At 45.2% G+C, this 20,040-nt stretch overlaps 1 long non-coding RNA gene across 1 annotated transcript in view; it reads left to right on the top strand.

The window, feature by feature from the left end:
• Positions 1-13,849, top strand: part of LOC127477217 (uncharacterized) — a 94,097-nt gene extending 80,248 nt beyond the window's left edge. The window contains exon 3 of the long non-coding RNA XR_007906892.1: positions 13,794-13,849. This is a non-coding gene — a long non-coding RNA (uncharacterized LOC127477217). The remainder of the gene's footprint in view (positions 1-13,793) is intronic.
• The last annotated feature ends 6,191 nt before the right edge of the window (positions 13,850-20,040 follow it).

Here is a 20,040-nt window from a genome sequence, read left to right on the forward strand (position 1 = left end):
CAGCTGTTTGCTGGGCTGTGTTTCACCACTGATGTCCCACTCTTGGGTGTGGGGCATGAAAAGTGAGATGTGACGAACCCAGGTCACCCTGACACCTTTTTGGAGCATCCAGGCAAGCTCTGCCTTCCCCCAGTGATATCCCAGCACAGAACTGCCTCCCTGGGGCTGAGGTGGGCAAGGATCAGCTCTGTATTTGAGCAGGAGTGACCTGACCCAGTGTCATGGCCAGCACAGGGGTACTGGGGGGGCAGGTTTGGTCCCCATCTGGTGCTCAGCGCTCGGTGGCTGATGCAGATGTTGCCCTCTCCCAGGTACTGACCCTGAGAGCACCAGGAGAAGCAAGGGCAGAAAGAGAGCATTTGGGAAGTGTAAATGCATGGATAGTCACGAAAGAACTGGTAGAGGTTATATTTGATTCTTTCTGCAGCCTTCAGTGGGAATACAGACCAAAATACGCCTCCTGCACCTTTAGATATCTGGAATGTGATTTGCATGTAGAGCTAAACGGAATTTCTTTGTAAACAGCTTAGTGTTGTTTCATTCCACTATCTGCATTCGGTTCTAATTCCAGTCTCCAGACAGTTCCCAAAGCTCAGTGTGTCTGTTTTAGACCCCCTTCACTGGGTCACACTGGGAGGACAAGGGGTGAGACAGACACGGGGCTGCCATGATGGACATGACATGGCACCTTCCCTGCACCAGCCATGGGGAGACATAGCCAGTGGGAATGGGAGACACCAAAAACTGGGGGCATCAGGTAAACGAGCTCCCCAGGAGCCAGGAAGACACCAGAAGTGGGGGGAACACGACACATGGGACATCCCCACAGTGGTGGCACTAAGAGAGGTATGAGCAACTTCATAGACTCATGGAATCATGGAACGGTTTGGGTGGGAAGAGACCTTGAAACTCATCCAGTTCCACCCCCTGCCATGGGCAGGGACACCTCCCACTTTGGATGATTCCCGTTACAAAAAGCTTCCCAATTTCTGTGCCACAGCTTGTCACTCCCCAGTTTTACTCCCTGCTCTGTCCTAAGCACCATTAGGATCAGAACTAATGACCTGCTCCTAGTTTAGCACATGGACTTTGATGCACATCCATGAAGCCAACTCAAGTTGTACCACAGGATTTTTAAGGGATGTTACAGTGAGGAAATAAAAAAAACATCCTCTCTACTGGTGTTAATTTAAAGCAAAGCTTTTATTTTCCTGCCAACAGCTCCCTTCTATCAGTTCGAATTTACTTTTTAATTATGTATATTGCTTTTTTTTTCCATGGGAAACTGCAGACTAGAAATATGTATCTCATTATATTTTACAGTATTCAATTGACCTAAACACGAAGGCATTTTTCTTGAATACTGAGTGCTGATGTACCTTTTTAATTAAAGCTTAAAAAGCTTTTAATTAAAACAATAAATCACAGCCAGCAAGGTCTATCCACGTTGTCTTCTGACCTGAGCATATTTTTCCTTTTGTGATCGGATTGACCCAAGAGGTAAAAAGCGGGTGAAAAGGGCTTTCACTTTTAATTGATACAGTAGCAAATGCTATTCCACATGATGAGCCAAGGAGCAAAGCTGTCACCTGCTTAAAATCACTTCAGCCCACCCATATCCTTTTTCCCATGGTCTCCCCTAAATCTGCACCTGTGGCAGCAATTAGGTCTCAGTTACAAGTAAATCTTGCCAGCTTTGGCTGCCCAACCCTTCTCTGTGCCAGTGTAGAGATTAAATTTAACTTTTCTGGGTCATTTTGTTGTCTCTTATGTGCAGAGCCAAGGTTTTTCAGAATTCAGGGATCTTTACACACACCCCAGGACTGTTGTTGCCTCCCGGACTGTGTCCCACTGCCCAGCCTGTGCATCCCTGACCAGTGGGGATCCCAGCAGGAGATGGGTGTAGGAGCTCTGGGAGCTGTTATTCTGAATTAAGGCATAAATTCTGTGAATCTGTGCCAGTTTGGGCAACTGCCTTTCTTTGGGACCCTTGTTTTAGTTCAGAAGCTTGTTAGAAATAAATATATTTAGTCCCTCAGAAAAAACTGCATCGTGCACTAAAGCTGGGTAAGATATTTTTGGGCCCAAGGTTATAATTACTTCTCAAAATCTGTCAATTCCATGTGTTCTAAGTATCCAGAACTCCTAACACACCAGATTTGTGTTTAAACAAGACGATCCAATGAAACATTCCCTCAACTGAGGATGAAAGTTCAGTGGATCTTCATGTCCCCTCAGGCGTTTAAAACATCTGAGGGCAAGAGGAAACATCCTCAAGTTGTGCCAGGGGAGGTTCAGGTTGGATATTGGGAAAATTCCTTCCTAGAAAGGTCTGTCCAGGCCTGGCACAGCTGCCCAGGGCAAGGGTGGAGTCTCCATCCCTAGAGGGATTTAAAAGCCCTGTGGATGTGGCACTTGGGGACATGGGTTAGCGGCCTTGGGAGTGCTGGGAAATGGTTGGACTTGACAATGTCAAAGGTCTCTTTCAGCCTGAACAATTCTGTGATTCTATGAAAACCTTTTCCATTTTTGGACAAAGATTTTGGCACAGTTACAACCACTGCAGTTCCCAACTGCATCCTCAGCACTGGGGCAGAAATGATCCTTGTTGAACCTCCAGAGAAATTTGCTGCTGCTTTGTGTTTCATAGAAATAATTTCAGAAGTGTCTGATGAACTTGTAAATGTTGTGTTGTGTTTACAGAGGAAAATCCCTTTTCCCATGACAATTAGCTAATGAAATACTCATTATTCAAGTGGTACATGGAGATATTTGTATTATACCCAAACTGGGAGAGAGAGAAAAGGAACTGTTTCAAAAAGAAGCAACCAGAGAGGGGAAACGAGGTGAGAGGTGGTGTTCCCTTTCTTCTTTTTCCCAGTCTCAGCAGTAATATTCAATAGTTACATACCCAAATATAACATGTTCTGCTCTCCAGATTAGCCCCGGAATCTTCCCAGTTCTGGAAATCTCATTCAATTCAAGGATAAATGAAAAGCAAAACTGCAGGGGAAAAAAAAGGGAAAGAAAAAAGGGAAAGAAATAGAAAAAGAAGGAAAGCTGGGTGACTTCAAGGAGAAACAAAATCTCCCAATAAAGTCGGCAGTAAACTCAAACTACTTGCCTAAAACTACCAGGCAGTAAAGCACAGAACACTTGGCTCGTGCTGCTGAGCAATTCCGCTTCCCGGAGGTCAAGAGAATGGAAACACGGCCCGAGCACCATGGACAGCAGCCTGTAGTGCCAGCAGTCCTTTCTTCCCCAAAACGTCCTTATTTAATCCATAAAAGTCTCCATAAGGACCTGTCCTCGACCACTGCCACAGCCAGAGAGGTCCTGAGGGATTTTCCCTCCTCCAGCCTGTTGGAGTGCCTCCACTTCCTGCCCAGGAGATGTGGAGAGGGTTTTTCTTCCCTTTCCAAAATTAGAAAAGAACCCTTCCCTTGCTATTATCCCACTTTTTTTTTCCTGTCTTCTTTAGGTTTCAGCCTTTAGCTCATCTCCTTTGGGTTTCCTTATCCAGCTCTGTTTATTTTTCCATCATCCAGCCTGGAGGAGGGAAAGCCTCATGTTTCTCTCCCCATAGCTGGAAGCAAAGCCCCTCGTTAAGGGCAGAGGGAGGTGTTCCAGTCCCAAGTAGGGGGAGCTGGTGGAACACACTCACTCCTGAGGAAGGAGCCCCATTAAATTATTATTAACCCTGTGCCCAGCACTTCTCAGCTCAGCCTCCCTCCCTGGTGGGGAGGAGCTGCAGCATATGCTGCGTGTGATGAGACATTCCCAGAGAGATCGTGGGATCACGCCCGGAAAAGAGGCAGAGACTCTCAAGAACATGATACAGCGCTGTTGAGAAAGGAAAATAAGCCAAACACAATTTCACCTCCTGCAGCTGAGGGGACTTGGGGCCTTTATCATCTTTCTGAACAAGAGAACAAAGACAATACTTTTAAGTGCTTTCAGTTTGGGAAGAATTGTTTCATCTGAGAGCTGAGGGATAGAGAGACATTGTCAGACCACAGGCTTTAATTAAGTTTGCCACGCTCAGCTCCTGAGCTTTCCAACCCTTCCCGAGAAGAAAGAGAAAAGCAGATGGAGAGCAGGTGTCAAGAGCAATCTGGAAGTTTCCGCAGCTGTGATGGATGTGGGGAACAAAGGTGGGGTATGAAACACTGTCTTTCCTCACGTGTGAGTATCACCAGCCTCATCCAGAATTTTAAACACTCTCAGGCGTGGAGGGATTATGACAGACATGGATGTGCCTCTAGAACCGCTGGGAATGCATAACAGAGGAACCACATCCACCCCTAGGCTGCCCTTATGGTGACCCTCACCTGCCAGTGCCTGGAGACCCTCTGGCAGAGTCCTTGGTGCCAAGGTGGGACTGGGGTCTCCCCCTGGAGCACAAAGCTTGGCTCCAGTCACTGGGCTGTGAGTGAGTGTGGGGGAAATGGGATTATTTATGGGAGATCCTTAAAGCGCCCCAGCAGTGCACTCAGCAGAGAGTCACAGAATCATGGAATTATTTAGGCTTATGGCATATATTATTATATGTCCCCAGGTGCCACATCCACACGGCTTCTGAATCCCTCCAGGGATGGGGACTCCACCACTACCCTGGGCAGCTGTGCCTTTCAGTGAAGGAATTTTCCCCAGTATCCCATGTGACGTTCAGTCCTCGCTCTGCCAAAGGGAAAAGTCTGTTGTTGTTATCTAGAGTGCATTTATTTGTCTCAAAAGAGGAACAGTCCCATGGAGTTTTGGGATTGGCTTTGCTCTAGAAACAATGCGGTTTCCTCCTCAGAGGTGTCTTGACTCCCCCCTGTCCACAGGAGAAGCTGCCCGGGGCACTTTCAGGTAGCTCAGGCTCTAGGAGACAAAACCTCACCCTCACCTCCAGGGAGCAGAAATCCCTGCAGGAGCCTTTTGCAGGAAATTTCTAGTGATCCTATAGTGCTTCCCAAGCAGGAACCAGCCCCCCCCGGGGAAAACCCTCCATTTCAATTCTAAAGGTACCTAAAGTGTTATTTTCCCAAGAACCTCTTTTCATTTTTAGGAATAATAACCATCACATTACTATAAATGCAAGTGTGGCTAAAAAAATCAGTGTGCAATTGCTGTGCAGGACACCAGAATATTCCTGGAATAATGGAATAAACCTTGTTTCCACTGCTGATAAAAAAGGCAGAGTATTTCCATCTCTCTAAAGAAAAAAAACAACTATCCCTCTCTCCTAAAAAGAGAGATGAATCCCTCAATCAGAGAGAGCAATAAATCAATGGGAGGTTATTAATGAAATGGGCCTCATCAGTCTTTATTTACTGGGGAGGAACCTGGAAGATTTGTGATGGATGTTTTGGTGATGGAGCAGCGGCAGAGGAGAGAGGAGAAGGAAGGAAGGAGTTCTGTGCATGGAGCTGCTTTGCTTTTCCATCTTTTCCTACCCCAGGGCAGGGCAGAGCCTCCCCAGCACTGGGAATGCAACCCCAGGGTGAGCAAAGAAGGGGAAAAAGATGAAGCCAATGGATTTTGTAATGAATTTTGAAATTTATTCTGCTTTTGGATACTTCTTACAATTCCCATTTCTATTACAAAACACAGAGCTGATCTCAGAGCTGCAGATTCCTGCAGAGGCCAAGCATTTTGTCAGTTATTGGCATTATCTGTACTTCCATCAGCTTTTCTGCTCACAAAGATCCGTCAGGAATCTACCTCTTAAACCAGCATTTATTTGCTCTTGTTTTGATGGTTACAGATGCCTTTGTCCCTTTTGCATACATTCACTACAAAGTAGCATCTCTCCCTCAGAATAATCTGTGAGAAATAAAAAAAAAAATCAATGTTTAGTTATTTGGTGCAGGATTTGGCAGCCAACCAGGAGAAATTTTTCCAACAACAGTTATTTCATCTAAGGCAGAAAATTCACAAAAGGAAGAAAATCACTGGATCACATCTAACCCTCTAAATAGCAGCAAAAGAGAGTTTGTATTGAAAATCAAAACCAAATATTGGTGGGTTGCTAATTTTTATTCAGTCTCTTGAATGGAGAAGATGTAAAAACTTTTAAGGAATTCAGGGCCAATTTCCTCCTGGGGATCTGTGACAAATAAGCAGCACAACCACCTCTTGTTGAGACACCAACTTCCATTCCCCTGATTCAGGGCATTGGCTCCTAAGTTATTCCCACCACACTGTTCCTCATGCCCACGGAAGGTTGGGTATTTCTTTGGCTTTTAGTGTTGAGTGCACTTCTGAATGGATAAAACACATGGAAAATTTACATTTTCCAGAGCATGAGAGACAAATAATATTTCTGCAGGAAATAAATGTCATTCAGGTGCTGCAAACTGGCTTTGGTGGAGCTGGTAGGAGGCTCAGACCACACACATACACACACACACACACACATACACACACACAGAGACACATTTTGGCTCTTTTCTTAAACAGAATAATGAAAGAAAACCTGCAAAGTACCAAATGTATTTTTAACTATGCAATTGTCTTTTACAGGGATTTAAATTTCATTTCCACCTATTACTGAGAAGCTAATAGGTTTCCTCTGAGTGAAACAAAGTGCTTGGAATTTGTTTCTCCCTAAACTGTTGTGATAGTAACACTCTATGTCCCACTGCTGGGGTCTGGAAAGCCATTGGATCCCACTACACTGATGGGGCTTTTCTGTGCACTTGCAAAGGATGAAAGCAGGATCCATGTCCACAGACCCAGTTCACTGTCCATGGGAAGAACTTGAGCAACCTGCCTTGTATGAACTCATTAGCAACCACTAATAATACCAAGGCCAGGTTGGAAGGGGCTTGGAGCTGCCTGGTCCAGTGGAAGGTGTCCCTGCCCATGGCAGGGAGTGGAACAAGATGAGCTTTAAGGACCCTTGCAACCTGAGTCTTCTGCACTTCTATAACTCTATGAACTTTCCCATCTCTGGAAATCTTCAGGTTTTGGGAGTCCCTGTGCTTGGAAGGATCCCCCACTGCCCAAGTGCCCACAAAAATGTGTCTCCAACATATGCAGGGCCACAAAACGTCACTGTATGTGAAATTTTAATCCCTTTTTTGCCCTAGAAGGGGATCTCCAGCCACCATCACTCCTTGCTGTCTGTGATCTATCACTCCATGGCCATGGCTCTGTGATCCCTCAATTCCAGGTCTCGGAATAAACCCCATTGAACTTTGTACTTTGATATTTCTGGCAGCAGCTTTAGCTCCAGGATTGTTGACTGTGCCTTGTGCAGTTTTTATTCAAATACATGTTAAACAGAGCCAGTGAAGGATGTGCAGCCTCCGTGGATGAGTGGGGCTGGCAAATAGAGCCCAACCACTGCTGTGTGTAACAACTGCTAATGAACCTTTAAAGAGATGCTGCATAATTCAGATGTGGTTCAGCAGCAGTTTTTGGTGCATTCCACTTCTGCTCTTCCTTTGCTTCCTTGTATTTATGTTTCTGAGAATAATGAAGTGTGAACAAGATAAATTTATGGAAAGAAAAACCCACGTAGCTCTATATGTGCAATGAATAAACAGGAATTTTAAACTGTGATTTTTCTGCTAACTCCTAAAAGCAGAGGTATCTCCTCATGTTGGTCTATTTTCCAGTTGGGTGAATTCCTCATTCTGTTCCTAAAAACAGAATGTTCAGGACAGGAAATAAAATTAATATTGCAATTGTATACTTTGTTTTCCTCCTTGTTTTTCCAGCATGTTGAATATCTGCAAAAAACAGGGCAGAACCAAGTACCTGCCCAGACTGTGTATTCCCAAGGGATTCAGTGCCCTGGTGAGGGCAGGAACCCCAAATGAGCTTTTGCATCCAGCTGAGGCCTCCCAAACCCCTGCAGTGGCTCTTCCCATGGGACACACCCCTGATCCCAGTCTGAGGGATGAAGATTACAGAGTTTCTATCCAGAAAAAGTACTGATTTCTCCCATCTCTCCAGATCCGTATTTCCACATCACTGGTGTTTAAATATCCTTAAGCAGCATCTGCTTCAAAAACTTCAGCAAAAGGTTGCGGCTGCCCCATCCCTGGAAGTGTCCAAGGCTGGGTTGGATGGGGCTTGATCCTCTGAAAGGTGTCCCTGCCCATGGCAGGGGATTTGGAACTAGCTGGTCTTTGAGGTCCCTTTCAACCCAAACCATTCCATGATTCCATGCCTGTAAAACTGGTTCAGCTGTTTCTATAACCAGAGCTAACACCGATATCATTAAAACATATACTCACACACTATATTTTATCTTTGCCATGGAAGTAAAACTCTTATCTGCTGATGTTATGATCTTTGGAAATGCCATCAATGCAATGCAAATGCAGGTGTAAGTCACAGCAAAGTATTCTTAACCTGTGCAAGGAAGGGTATAACTTCCTATTGCCACAGCGACAGGCACTAAAACTCCCTCGTAAAATCTCCCACTGGCTCCACACCACCTCTTTTTCAGCATTAAAAATGTATTAAAGCAGAGTTGTTACCATCTTGTAATACTTGCTCGTGCTGTCAGTCCTCTTCTTTGTGATCACAGGATCAAACAGCAAACAGGGGGTTTGTGTCAGATTTACAATTCACTCCCCAAACCCTCCGCCCCACAGCAGGGTGGGTGGAAGCTGATGGGTAAAACACCACCTTTACCATGACTGATGCATTTATTATTATTTTTTTTTTAAGTTTAAACATTTGAAAAAAAAAATCATTGGACTTTCTTTACTCAACAATTTCTCTTTACTATATTCTGGTTTAATTGCTCAAAGATGACATTTGTCTATTAGACGTCTTTCCAACACCTCATTGGAGTTCACAGAAATCCTGTAGCCACTTTTGGCCGCTTTTGCCTTTGCAATTGTCTTGGTTTATTAACAACTGGATTCATTTGTCCTGCCCGTTCAAACCATTCTGCTCCTGAGAGAGGCCCTGCTGACCTGGGCATTCCCAAACGTGTGCTCACCATCTGAATTGCAATCCCATCGTTTACCTGTCTTGGACGTTATTATAGATGTCTTTGAGTCAGAGAGCAGATTCCTGAACATTTTAACTTTGGCTTTGGACTCTCAGTGTCACCTTGAAATTGTTGATTTGGTGTTACTTTAGGCAAACAGTACTTTACTACAGTGAGCAACAGTCACTAATAACCGTGGAAAGAATTGAAAATGTAAATACAGCACTGGAAATTTTCCACTGAAGGGGCAGTGGTGGAGTCGCCATCCCTGGAGGTGTTGAAAACATGCATGGATGTGGCACTTGGGGACAAGGTATAATGTGGTGCTGAGTTGACCGTTGGATTTGATGCTATTACAGGTCTTTTTCAACCTTAACAATTCTGTGATTGACCGAGGGCAGGTTCTCAGAAGTACCAATTATTAGCTCACAAGTAGATACTTCATTTTTTGTACTTCAGGTCATACAGTCACCACATGCTCAGCAGAGAGGTACAAGAACCAGGGCCATGGCTCTGTTGCTGTCTGCTACTGATTATCCCTCCCCAGCAGTCTCTCATTGCCCCGACTCTCAGATACATCTCATGATGAACAACCTTCCCTGAAAAAACCCTTTCAGTCAGTTTAGATGTGCACTTACCACAGCTTCACAGGCAGCACAGAGATAGATAGTTATATAAGTTAAAAGAATTGAAATAGCATTTATGCCTTTACCACAAAAGAGGCAGCAAACGTTGGACTATTAATCTGCTTTTCCCTTCCCTTAAACAAAGCCTGAGATAAAGTGCTGGGCTCTGCTTAGTCTGCAAAATCTTTTCTTTGCCTTTCTTACAAGAACAGTAGTGCATTTATTGTTTCAAATAAATTAGGTAGATTTCTGAAGAACAATTGGTGTCCTGGCTGTCAGGAACCAAAGTCCCTTCAATACCAAATGTCAGTTTGAAATGCAGAACTTCCTTGGCCCAGCTGGTCACGGACACCCCATGGCAGTGCTCAGTGGTGCACAGGATTTATGGATTATGGAATGGTTTGGGTTGGAAGGAATCTGAAATCTTATCTCATTCCACCCCCTGCCATGGGCAGGGACATGTTCCACTAGACCAGGTTGCTCCAAGCCACATCCAACCTGGCCTTGGACACTTCCAGGGATGGGGCAGCCACAGCTTCTCTGGGCAACCTGTGCCAGGGCCTCACCACCCTCCCAGGGAGGAATTCCTTCCCAATATCCATCTAAATCTACCCTCTTTCAACTTAAATCCATTCCCCCTTGTCCCCTCAATGTCTTCTAGTAGTTCCTCACCAGCCCTCAGTCCTGTCCACACCAAAAAACCTGGTGACTGGCAAAATTTGGAGGAGAGGAAAAAAGGACTGAAGCCTGTGGCACAACTGCAACAGCAAGTCTGGTGGCTGTGAATCAAAGTTATCCCAAAAAAGGGAAGATATTTATGTATCAGTCAGGCTTTATCTCCCCGAAAGAACAACAGTGTCATAATCATTAGTGAGAATGGTGCTAGAATGAAAAATACATTTGCATCAGGCCTACACTTCCCTCAGTGCAGATTTTCCTTCCTGCCTTCACTTCAGAGAACTTTAAAGGAACCTTTGTGGATGGATGAGCTTTTATTAGTGACACAATCATGTGGCAGCTCAGCTCTCACATGCAAAAACCCCAACATCACAGATTGCTCTAAATACAGCTGGGAAAGGAGCTTCTGGAATATAATTTCTGTGTGGTGCTTGAAGCGAAGACATAGCCAAGATGAAATTACATCCTAAGTTTTAATATCAGAACTTATTCTTTTAAATAAATAATTTTAAAAAATAAATCGTACACAAATCTTAAAAAAAGGGATTGTAAATAATTCTTTTAGATAAATAAGTTTAGTCATTTTTCCTGCCTGGATATCCCAGGGTTTCTTGTACCCAGGGCAAGAGGAATTACTACATGACCTGATATCCCTTCCAGTACTGTATTTTATAATTTCTATTATTAAATATGGGAGTAATTATAGTACCATGTTGTCTGAAAAAGCTGCTCTGGGGCATGTCACAATGTGTGAAATTAATGCTTTTGATCTCAGTCTTTCTGTACCTTATTTTTTATTTACAAAACATGGATAACGTCCACGGAAGAAAATAAATTAACTTTCTGAAGCATTCCAGCATGAGCAAGAACAGCACCGCAGGAGATCCCATGGGGAAATTCCTGAAGGAATTTGTGGCTGTACAGGAGGGTGCAAGGACTGTGTGTCCCTTACAACCCAAATCATTCCACAATTCTATGACCAAACCTATACCACATTCACACCCAGGGAAGGTATGTCCTGCTATTAAAGCCCTGGAGCTGAGCTGGCAGATTTGGAGGGATACTGCCTTAAGAAGCAGAATCAGATAAATTAACTGTATTGTCCATATGTACATGCAAATGTATATATTGTACATACTATGTTTTACAATTACATGCCAAAATGTTTTCCTGTTATTATAATAAAGACATTTTCATTTACAATACAGAGACATTTGTTTCTAGAGATTCCATGTTTCCACTTTCCTCTTCTGAGGAGTGGTCAAAGCTTTATATTTTATTTCCTTCATAGGCCATCAAGTTCCAGTAACTACTGCGGATCTAGTAAGTACTTAAATATACATATTATAGAAATTAGTAGAAGCACCTAAACTTTCATTAGTCAATATCCTGGGGTGCTCCATAGTCAAGTTTTTTCCACTGACAAAAAACTTCTCATGTTGATTCTTACAGAAAATTTTCCTTCCTGTGTGCAAAACAAAAAAGTCACCAGTGAAAAGTACAAATTCAGCTGGCCCAGGCTGTGCTGTTTAACACTAATTTCTCTTTCACAACAGTTTAATTTGCCCACAAGCACGAGAGCTTCTGTCAGGGAAAGAAGAGCCAGCCTCCCTCCACAACTCCAGGGGCAATGCCAAGGAGGCATCTTGGACTCTGTTTGCTCTAAACCAAGTCATTCACTTCTCACCACAATGGAACTGTAATGGACCTATTTAGATTTGGCCAGCATTAGAAATAGATGCTGCAAAATGCCAGCTCAGCTCCCAGCAGAGGCCTGAGCCATCAAAGCTCCTGGCAGTGCTGCTCCTGGTGCCCCCCCCCCTCCTCCCCAATCTGAGGGGGGAAAAACTGGGCAAAAGGTCCATTTTGGGGAGGGGAAAAGGAACTTTGGGAGAGCAAAGGTGTCCTGTTCACCTGGGGCAGGGCCCGAGGCACTGGGGTGGAGAACTGGCTCAACTGCCTAAACTGGCTGCAGGGCTCATTATCAGGGAGGCTCTGCTGGAGATGTGTTGGGAGGTGGCTGAGAAACCTGCACAGAGCCAGGAGAGCTCCCAGACTGGCAAATCAGAAAATCACAGAGTTGTTCAGGTTGGAAAAGCCCTCTGAGATCACCAAGTCCAACCACTCCCAGCATTGCCAAGGCCTCCAATAACCCATGTCCCCAGGTGCTACATCCGCATGGCTTTTAAATCCCTTCAGGGGTGGGGACTCCACCACTGCCCTGGGCAGCTGTGCCAGGGCTGGACAGCCCTTTCCACAAAGACATTTTCCCCAACATCCAACCTGAACCCTCCGTGGCACAGCTTGAAGCTCTTTCCCCTTGTCCTATCCCTCGTTCCCTGTGAGCAGAGCCCGAACCCCTCCCAGCTCCCCCCTCCTGTCAAGGAGTTGCAGAGAGTGAGAAGGTCCCCCCTGAGCCTCCTTTTCTCCAGGCTGAGCCCCCCCAGCTCCCTCAGCTGCTCCTGGTGCTCCAGACCCTTCCCCAGCTCTGTTCCCTTCCCTGGACACGCTCCAGTCCACATTCCAAATGTAGATCTTGTGCCTCCCAGGCAGATAGAGGAGATACCCGTGGTGTTTTGCTCACATGCCTTCTCCCCTGGGCTCACCAGTGATGGGAATTCTGTTCTGGAAATCTTAAGATCTTAGAGCAAAGCTGTTTATAACCCTCTGGACTGACCACAAATGAATTCCACCTGGAAGGTTTAATCTGCTGCTCAGGTGAATTCCTCCCTCTTAAGAACAGTGTTCTCAGTGATTCCTAAACCACTGTCTTTTTCTTTGACTTTAATAAATCCTAAAAATTCAAATTACATCTCATACTTACAATCTGAAGAGCAAACACAGTTCACTATTGCCAAGGAGAGATGAAACATGGACATTGTGGATAACGATGTGTTGGCTTCAGCTGCTGTTCCAGAACACTCTCTGTCACACTCATCAATGCTAATAATAATAATTTCATCTCAAATTACATTTTTTACCCAAGGATCATGAGCTAGTGTTTATAAACTTGGCATCAAAGCACACCAGGATAGCTCAGCATAACCATGGATGCCCAGACTTACTGATTTACTTTCTTTTTTCCAAGATTTCCTTTATTTTTTCTAAAATACCCCAGATTAAGAACATTGAACTGCATCCAGCTCTGAGGCCACCAACAAAATAAGGACATGGAGCTACTGGAGCAGGTCCAGAGAAGACCATAGAGATGCTCCAAGGGCTGAAGCCCCTCTGCTCTGGAGCCAAGCTGGGAGAGCTGGGGGTGTTCACCTGGAGAAGAGAAGGCTCCAGGGAGACATTAGAACCCCTTCCAGGGCCTAAAGGGGCTCCAGGGAGGGACTTGGAACAAGGGATGGAGGGACAGGACAAGGGGAAATGGCTTCCCAATGCCAGAGAGCAGGGTTAGATCGGATATTGGGAAGAAATTCTTGGCTGTGAGGGTGGGGAGGCCCTGGCACAGGTTGCCCAGAGAAGCTGTGGCTGCCCCATCCCTGGAAGTGTCCAAGGCCAGGTTGTACGGGGCTTGGAGCAACCTGGGCTAGTGGAAGGTGTCCCTGCCCATGGCAGGGGATGGAATGAGATGGGCTTTGAGGTCCCTTCCAACCCAAACCATTCCATGACTCCATGATCTTCCACCCTCATTGAGGCCAAGAAAATTCAGATGCCCATAACAGCTTTCCATCCTCTGCTCCCACAGGCAACGTCTTCTTGTTTCAAGAGACCAAGTCAGAAGGTATTATCCTTTCCAGGCTGGTTTGCAGTGCTCAGTGGGAAGGCCCATGCACTGGATGAGCTCCCACCATCAGTTCCTTTGTTCCACAGTGCCCAAGGGGCCCTCCTGCAGTCCCCAAAATGGGGCTGGGCTGCTCAAGGGCTTTCCCTGCTAAAAACAGTAATTCTTTTTTTAGTATACTCTGAGGGAAAACATATCAGTACTGGTATAAGATCTTCTGAGATTTTTTTCCCAAAAGAAAGCTCTTACAAATAGATTTTCCAATATTTCTGACGGTGGGAGAGATTTGGAGGCTGAGGAATTAGTGAGGGTACAGTGCACCAGGAGGATAAACAGATAAGGAATTATTGAGGGCCATTCTGGATCTATTGATGTTTCCTGAGTCTGTGTGTACAGACAATCACTGGGGACAGCTCTAAGCCAGTACAACAGAGCAATACACACCTCCCTCCTTCATCAAACACTCCTCACAGGATTAAACAGGAGCGAGCTCAATGCCGTGGATTTCGGCAGCTGCACATTCCAATGTCCCTGAACATTATGATTTTCTTGCCTCATCTTCAGACAGTAAATACCATGAAATGAGAACAAACCTGCATGAACTTTAACTGAATCACCTCTCCCATGATACAGAAATATCCCCCTCACAGTAGAATGCGGACATGATCCATCCCACTCTCTTCATCCAGACATTTCAAGTGCAGTGTCTCACCTGCAGTGAGACAGTTGCTTTCCTAGAAAGCAGCTTGATTTTCATGGTGCATTTCAAGAGTTTATCATAGAATCATAAACTCATTTGGGTTGGAAGGGACCTTAAAGCTCATCCAGTCTCATCCCCTGCCATGGGCAGGGACACCTTCCACTACTCCAGGTTGCTCCAAGCCCTGTCCAACCTGGCCTTGGACACTTCCAGGGATGGGGCAGTCACAGCATCCCAGGACATCCTGTGCCAGTTTGCTCATTTGAACAGTAACATTAAACCTCATCACTTTCTAATGCTCTTAAAGCAGAAGCCAAGAGATCTGTTTGGACACTTGGCTGTGGGGACCCACCCCGTGTTCCATCTAACCCAGCCTCCAGCCTTCCTCTGCCCCTGGTCTGAGAACCCTTCATTCTGTTTGCCTGATTGTAAAGGAGGGGGGATGAAATCCATTTTCAAATCTGGCCAACCACATAAAACAGGTTCTCCCAGTCATTCCATAACTGTGGCAGCACGACAAGCAATCCAACTGTACAATACAGTTTGTACCATGCATTCCCCACCATGGAAATCCCAAAGCAGGGTCTTCTCATTGTTCTTATAGAAGTGAGATTTCTTTTATATGCTTAATATTTGATGAAGGCTTGTTCTGTAGAAAGATTTGACAAAAGCATTTATTGTGTTTCTATGGATTGGGTAAAAATACAAAGAAACTGTGTGTCTTAATATTCAGATACTTGGAAAGACATTTAGGCAGGACACTGAGCTCTGACAGGGAGATTATTTAAACCAATATTATCTGGATAAACAACTAGAGAGCTGTGCAAGGAGCAAATTTAAACAAACTCATCAAATCCAGGGGAATTCCGTCCCTCCCACATGTGAATGTTTTGCAGGGGAGGTACCAGCAGTGCTCAGCCACCTCCACCACCCAAACTGCTCCTCTTTCTGCTGCCTCTACACTTTTCCTACCCAGATAACACATCCTGCTCTTAATGCCATGAGAAAACAGCTTTCATGGACTGGAATTGCTGGCTTTGGTGATTCTTTGCACATTGTGGTGGTGGTGTGGAGGCCCAGATAATCCCTGACGCAAACACTGAACTGCCCCTAGAGAAGTGACAGCTCAAAGAGTGATCAGTTCACTGAAAGGCCAACATTATGTTTTATTAAACCTGCTGAAAAGTTTATGGGCTCACTCTGAGTGAGGCTTTTCCCCTCTAACTACATCTCTTCCCTTCTCCTGAACACATCCTGTCACTTACAGAATATTTGCCGAGAGAAAGGGGGGTTTATAAGTAATTTTCTTTGTTGTATCATTAATACAACAAAACAGTGCAAATGGCTTAATGCACTCACACAGCTGAACATCGAGGAATCCCCAAAGTATCTCTAATTAAGTAGGAATTTCTTAAGAGATTTAAGTGGTGGGGTTTTCTCACCATTTATCAGGGAAGAGCTTGTCAGAAAGCAAGTAATGCCCTAAAATACTGCATCTCCATGTTTCAGTGGAGGATTTTTTAGACTGAGGCTTCTAATGGAAATTTTTCAGCATGTTTTACGAGAGGAACAAGCACATTTGGCACTGCAAGGGGCAAAGCAAAGCCCCTGGAGCGTTGCCTGCACCCCCGGCAGCGCAGCAGAAGGTGTGTTGGGCACGCTGGGCCCGAGCAGCAGGTGCTGTTCTCCAGCTCCCCAACCCTTCCCTGGGCTCTCCACCCCCCGGGTCCCTGGACACCCTCACACCGTCTGTGAGCTCAAGCTGTTCAAACAACCAGGAGCTGATACATCACACGGGGAGCAGGAGGATTTGTGCTCTCTGTTGGATCTGCACTATCTCTGAGGGCCCAGGGAATCTCAGGAATCTCATTGTCAGAGCTGTTGTGTTTTCTCTAATCCACTTACTGTGGGCTGGGAGCTGCTGTCTGAGCTCTCACAGCCATGGCAGCATCCACAGCCCTGGCCATGTGTGTGTCCCTGGGTGATATTCCCAAATCCTCCAGAGAACACCAGAGTTTGTGTGTAAATCTGACTCCTGGATGTGTGTCCTTCAGCCAGCACCACACAGAGGGGACTCTGGTGGTGAACCAAGTTAGAAACCACTCGAATGCAATAACCAACTTCCAAGAACTATTTGCTTAATTTCAGGATTCAGGAACTCTCGGGCAGCCTCCAAAGCAAACTGGAGAATAAAGAACATGAACGTTGAGTGATCAGGGCAGCTCAGCTCCCCTCTGGCTTTGCTTCCAGCTTCTATTTGTTTTGCTCTTTTGTTCCTTTTATTCTCAAGGTGCTTTAATTCTGGGAAAGTGAAAATCCGTACGCAAATAAGGTTATCCATAACAGACTCCAGTGGGAAGGGGAGCAGCCCTAAAGCACAAAGAGCTTTAAAACAATAATATTTATGAAGGGAATATATAATTCCATTTTGCTAAGATTGCCACAGGCACAAGAAGGAAGGTTTTTTTCTGCATTTTCCTATTCTAAGTTGCAGACAGGGCCCCACCTGCCACAGGAAAGGCTTTTCCAGCTCTCCTGTGTTGCAGGAGCACACTGGGATCTGCTCCCCCACCTCAAAGGTTATTTTAAAATTTTGCTGATATTGCTACAAAAAGTGAAGTGCCCTCAATTCCCATCCCCTCAGGAGCCCTTTTTGGTGCCGACTGGAGCTGTCAGTGTGGCTCAGCCAGCCCTGGGTGATTCCTTTGGAATATCATCACCTCCTCCCTTCCAAATCCCACCCAAGGCAGAAAGTGGAGCACAGAAAAGAGCACCCAGCATTTCACAGCTGGAGGAGACATGGGTGGCTGGGGCTCCCCTGCCTCCACCCCCCTCATTTATCTTGTTTTTAGCAGCGTTGCCGTTAACAGAGAGAGCAAACATCACCCTGTGAAGGCTCAGGATAGACCCTCATTTGCACACATAATAACTTGTGATATTATACACTGGCCAGCTCTCAATTAAGTCATAAATGGGTTAAATTTTCTTTTTCTCTTTCAAAATACCACTAACAGTTTCAGGGGAATGTCTGAACAGTGGCAATGGAGACCAGCTGGGAACGGAAGCTCTGAGGGAGGAACTCAATAACACTGCAAATTATTTCTCATCAAGAATTTTCCCACAAAGTGCTTTTTCCATCAGAAAATGCTTATTCATCAAAGTAAAAAGTTTTCATAAAGCACTTCAGCTCAGTGAAACGTTTCTGGAAAATGGTTCCCAAGCCCAGGGTGGGATTTCTGGCCAGACTCTGCAGAGCAGAGCCCAGCTGCAGCTCCAGCTCCCTCCTCTGACCTATCCCTCAGCGGCCCCCTGGGATGGAGATCTCCCACCATTTTACAAGAACTCCACGTGGTACATCCCACCATCACAGCACTGTGGGGGTGTGACTGCTCACCACCCTCCACCTCACCCACCATCCAAACCAAACCCACTCCCTCCTCCTTTTCCAGGTGGCATAAAGAGGTTAATCCCCACCAGAGGGAGATATTTTTTGAAACCTTTCCATTTTGGAGCAACAAAAAACCACTTCAATTATGTTCTAAAGGGAAAAGGAAACAGACGAAGCTCGATAGGATTTTGACCCACATGTACCAGCTTTTTGGTCAAGTTCACTCATTTTTACAAGGGGTTCAGTCTCCTGTCACAGCAGTTTTATGTCCTTGCAATTCCATTGCCATGGATGAAATCGCCCGTGAAAGCATGAACTGCCAGTGAACCTGTAATCAGTCACAACATGGGCAGCTCAAATTCCTCAGCGTCTGCATTATACTCTTCAAATTCTTTAAATTATTACTTTTCCAGCAAAAACTCAGACTGGTGGAAAGTCAAAAAGTGCACAGTCACCTTGCAGTGCTCCGTGCCCGGGTCTGGCCTCAGAGTAATTTCTGTGTTCAGCACCGTGTGGGGCCCAGGCTGGGAATTAAATGTTATGGCACAAGGAAAGGGCTTCCTGAGCCTGTTTCCTCATGTACATCATGAGGATACACAGAGACACCCCCCCAGCAAACCATGGGATCACAGAATCATGGAATGGTTTGGTCTGGAAGGACCTTAAAGCCCATCCAATCCCACCCCCTGCCAGGGATGGGGCAGCCACAGCTTCTCAGGGCAACCTGTGCCAGGGCCTCACCACCCTCACAGGGAGGGTGGCAGTGCCCAAATTCCCCACAGACTCCCCCTGTTTGAGGGATGAACAGAGAGGAAGCAGAAACATATTCATGAAGTAGATATCTCGGGCAGAGGAAACGTTTAAAGGAGATATAAAAACATCTTGGTTAAGGGTCAACAATTGATTAAAAAATGGATTACTAAGAAAGTAATGAGAAAGCTGCAGGGGGTTTGTTGGGGCTTTTTAATGGTTCTTAAGCTCAGAATTTCCTTTCATTGATTTGCCTCTTTTCTTAAAATGCTACAAGAGAAGAAAAAAAAAAAGATACAACATTTGTTTTCTTACTGTAAGAAACCTGAACAGATTTCCTCTTGGGCCAGCCTAAACCATGACTTCATTTCACTGGTTTGATATTTGGAGACTAAAGCAGGATCAAAGTTTCTCTTGGCCTCAGGTGGGGTGTTGGAAACTGCTCCTGCCTCCATCTAGATGCTCCCAGGGACACTATGGATTTTGGGGTCCCTGATGCTGATCTCTACTTCCAGCAGTGCAGAAGGATCCACTCAAAGGCAATTAATGACCCACCAGATTCTGTTTAAATGCTGCAAACAGCTCAAAGAGTCACTAACATGACCCAGGAGGGTGCTGACATCTTGGGTAGCTCAAGAGCACATCTTGCAATAACAATCAGTTATTTGAAATTGTTACCAGCTGTATTTATTTTCATTTAGTTCCTTTATATTTATATCTAGTGGGAGGCGTCCCTGCCCATGGCAGAGGGTTGGAATAAAAGGAGCTTTAAGGACCCTTCCAACCCAAACCATCTTGGGATTCCATAATTTTTAATAAAACATTGATCATTAATTACATAAAATTCTGGATGTCTACCAGGGGTGAACTCTCTTTTCCTTGAAGTCAACAGGCAATGTATTCAGTATCAGCCTGAAGCTTTGGGAAGGAATAATCAAGTTTTAGATGTCCTGTAATTCCAAATCTTAAAGTGCCATCTTTTCAATATGGTTTACCTTTACTAGATTAATTTCTTACAGTTTTCCTACCTGGAAGCAAAGAGCTGTTTTCCAATCAATATTATATTTAGACCATCCTGAGAAAGGTTATTTTTACTCTACTCCATGATATTATGGGTCAATATTATCAAGGGAAAGTGGTCCCACAGCCACTGTGACCAGCACAGCGTTGTTCTCCAGGACAGCAGGGGTGGTTTGTGCAGGTGTCTGTGTTCACCTGCACCTC

Source organism: Manacus candei, unplaced genomic scaffold (assembly GCF_025592945.1).
Source record: "Manacus candei isolate 608988 ecotype Guabito, Panama unplaced genomic scaffold, ASM2559294v1 h1tg000050l, whole genome shotgun sequence".
Classification (NCBI taxonomy): domain Eukaryota; kingdom Metazoa; phylum Chordata; class Aves; order Passeriformes; family Pipridae; genus Manacus; species Manacus candei.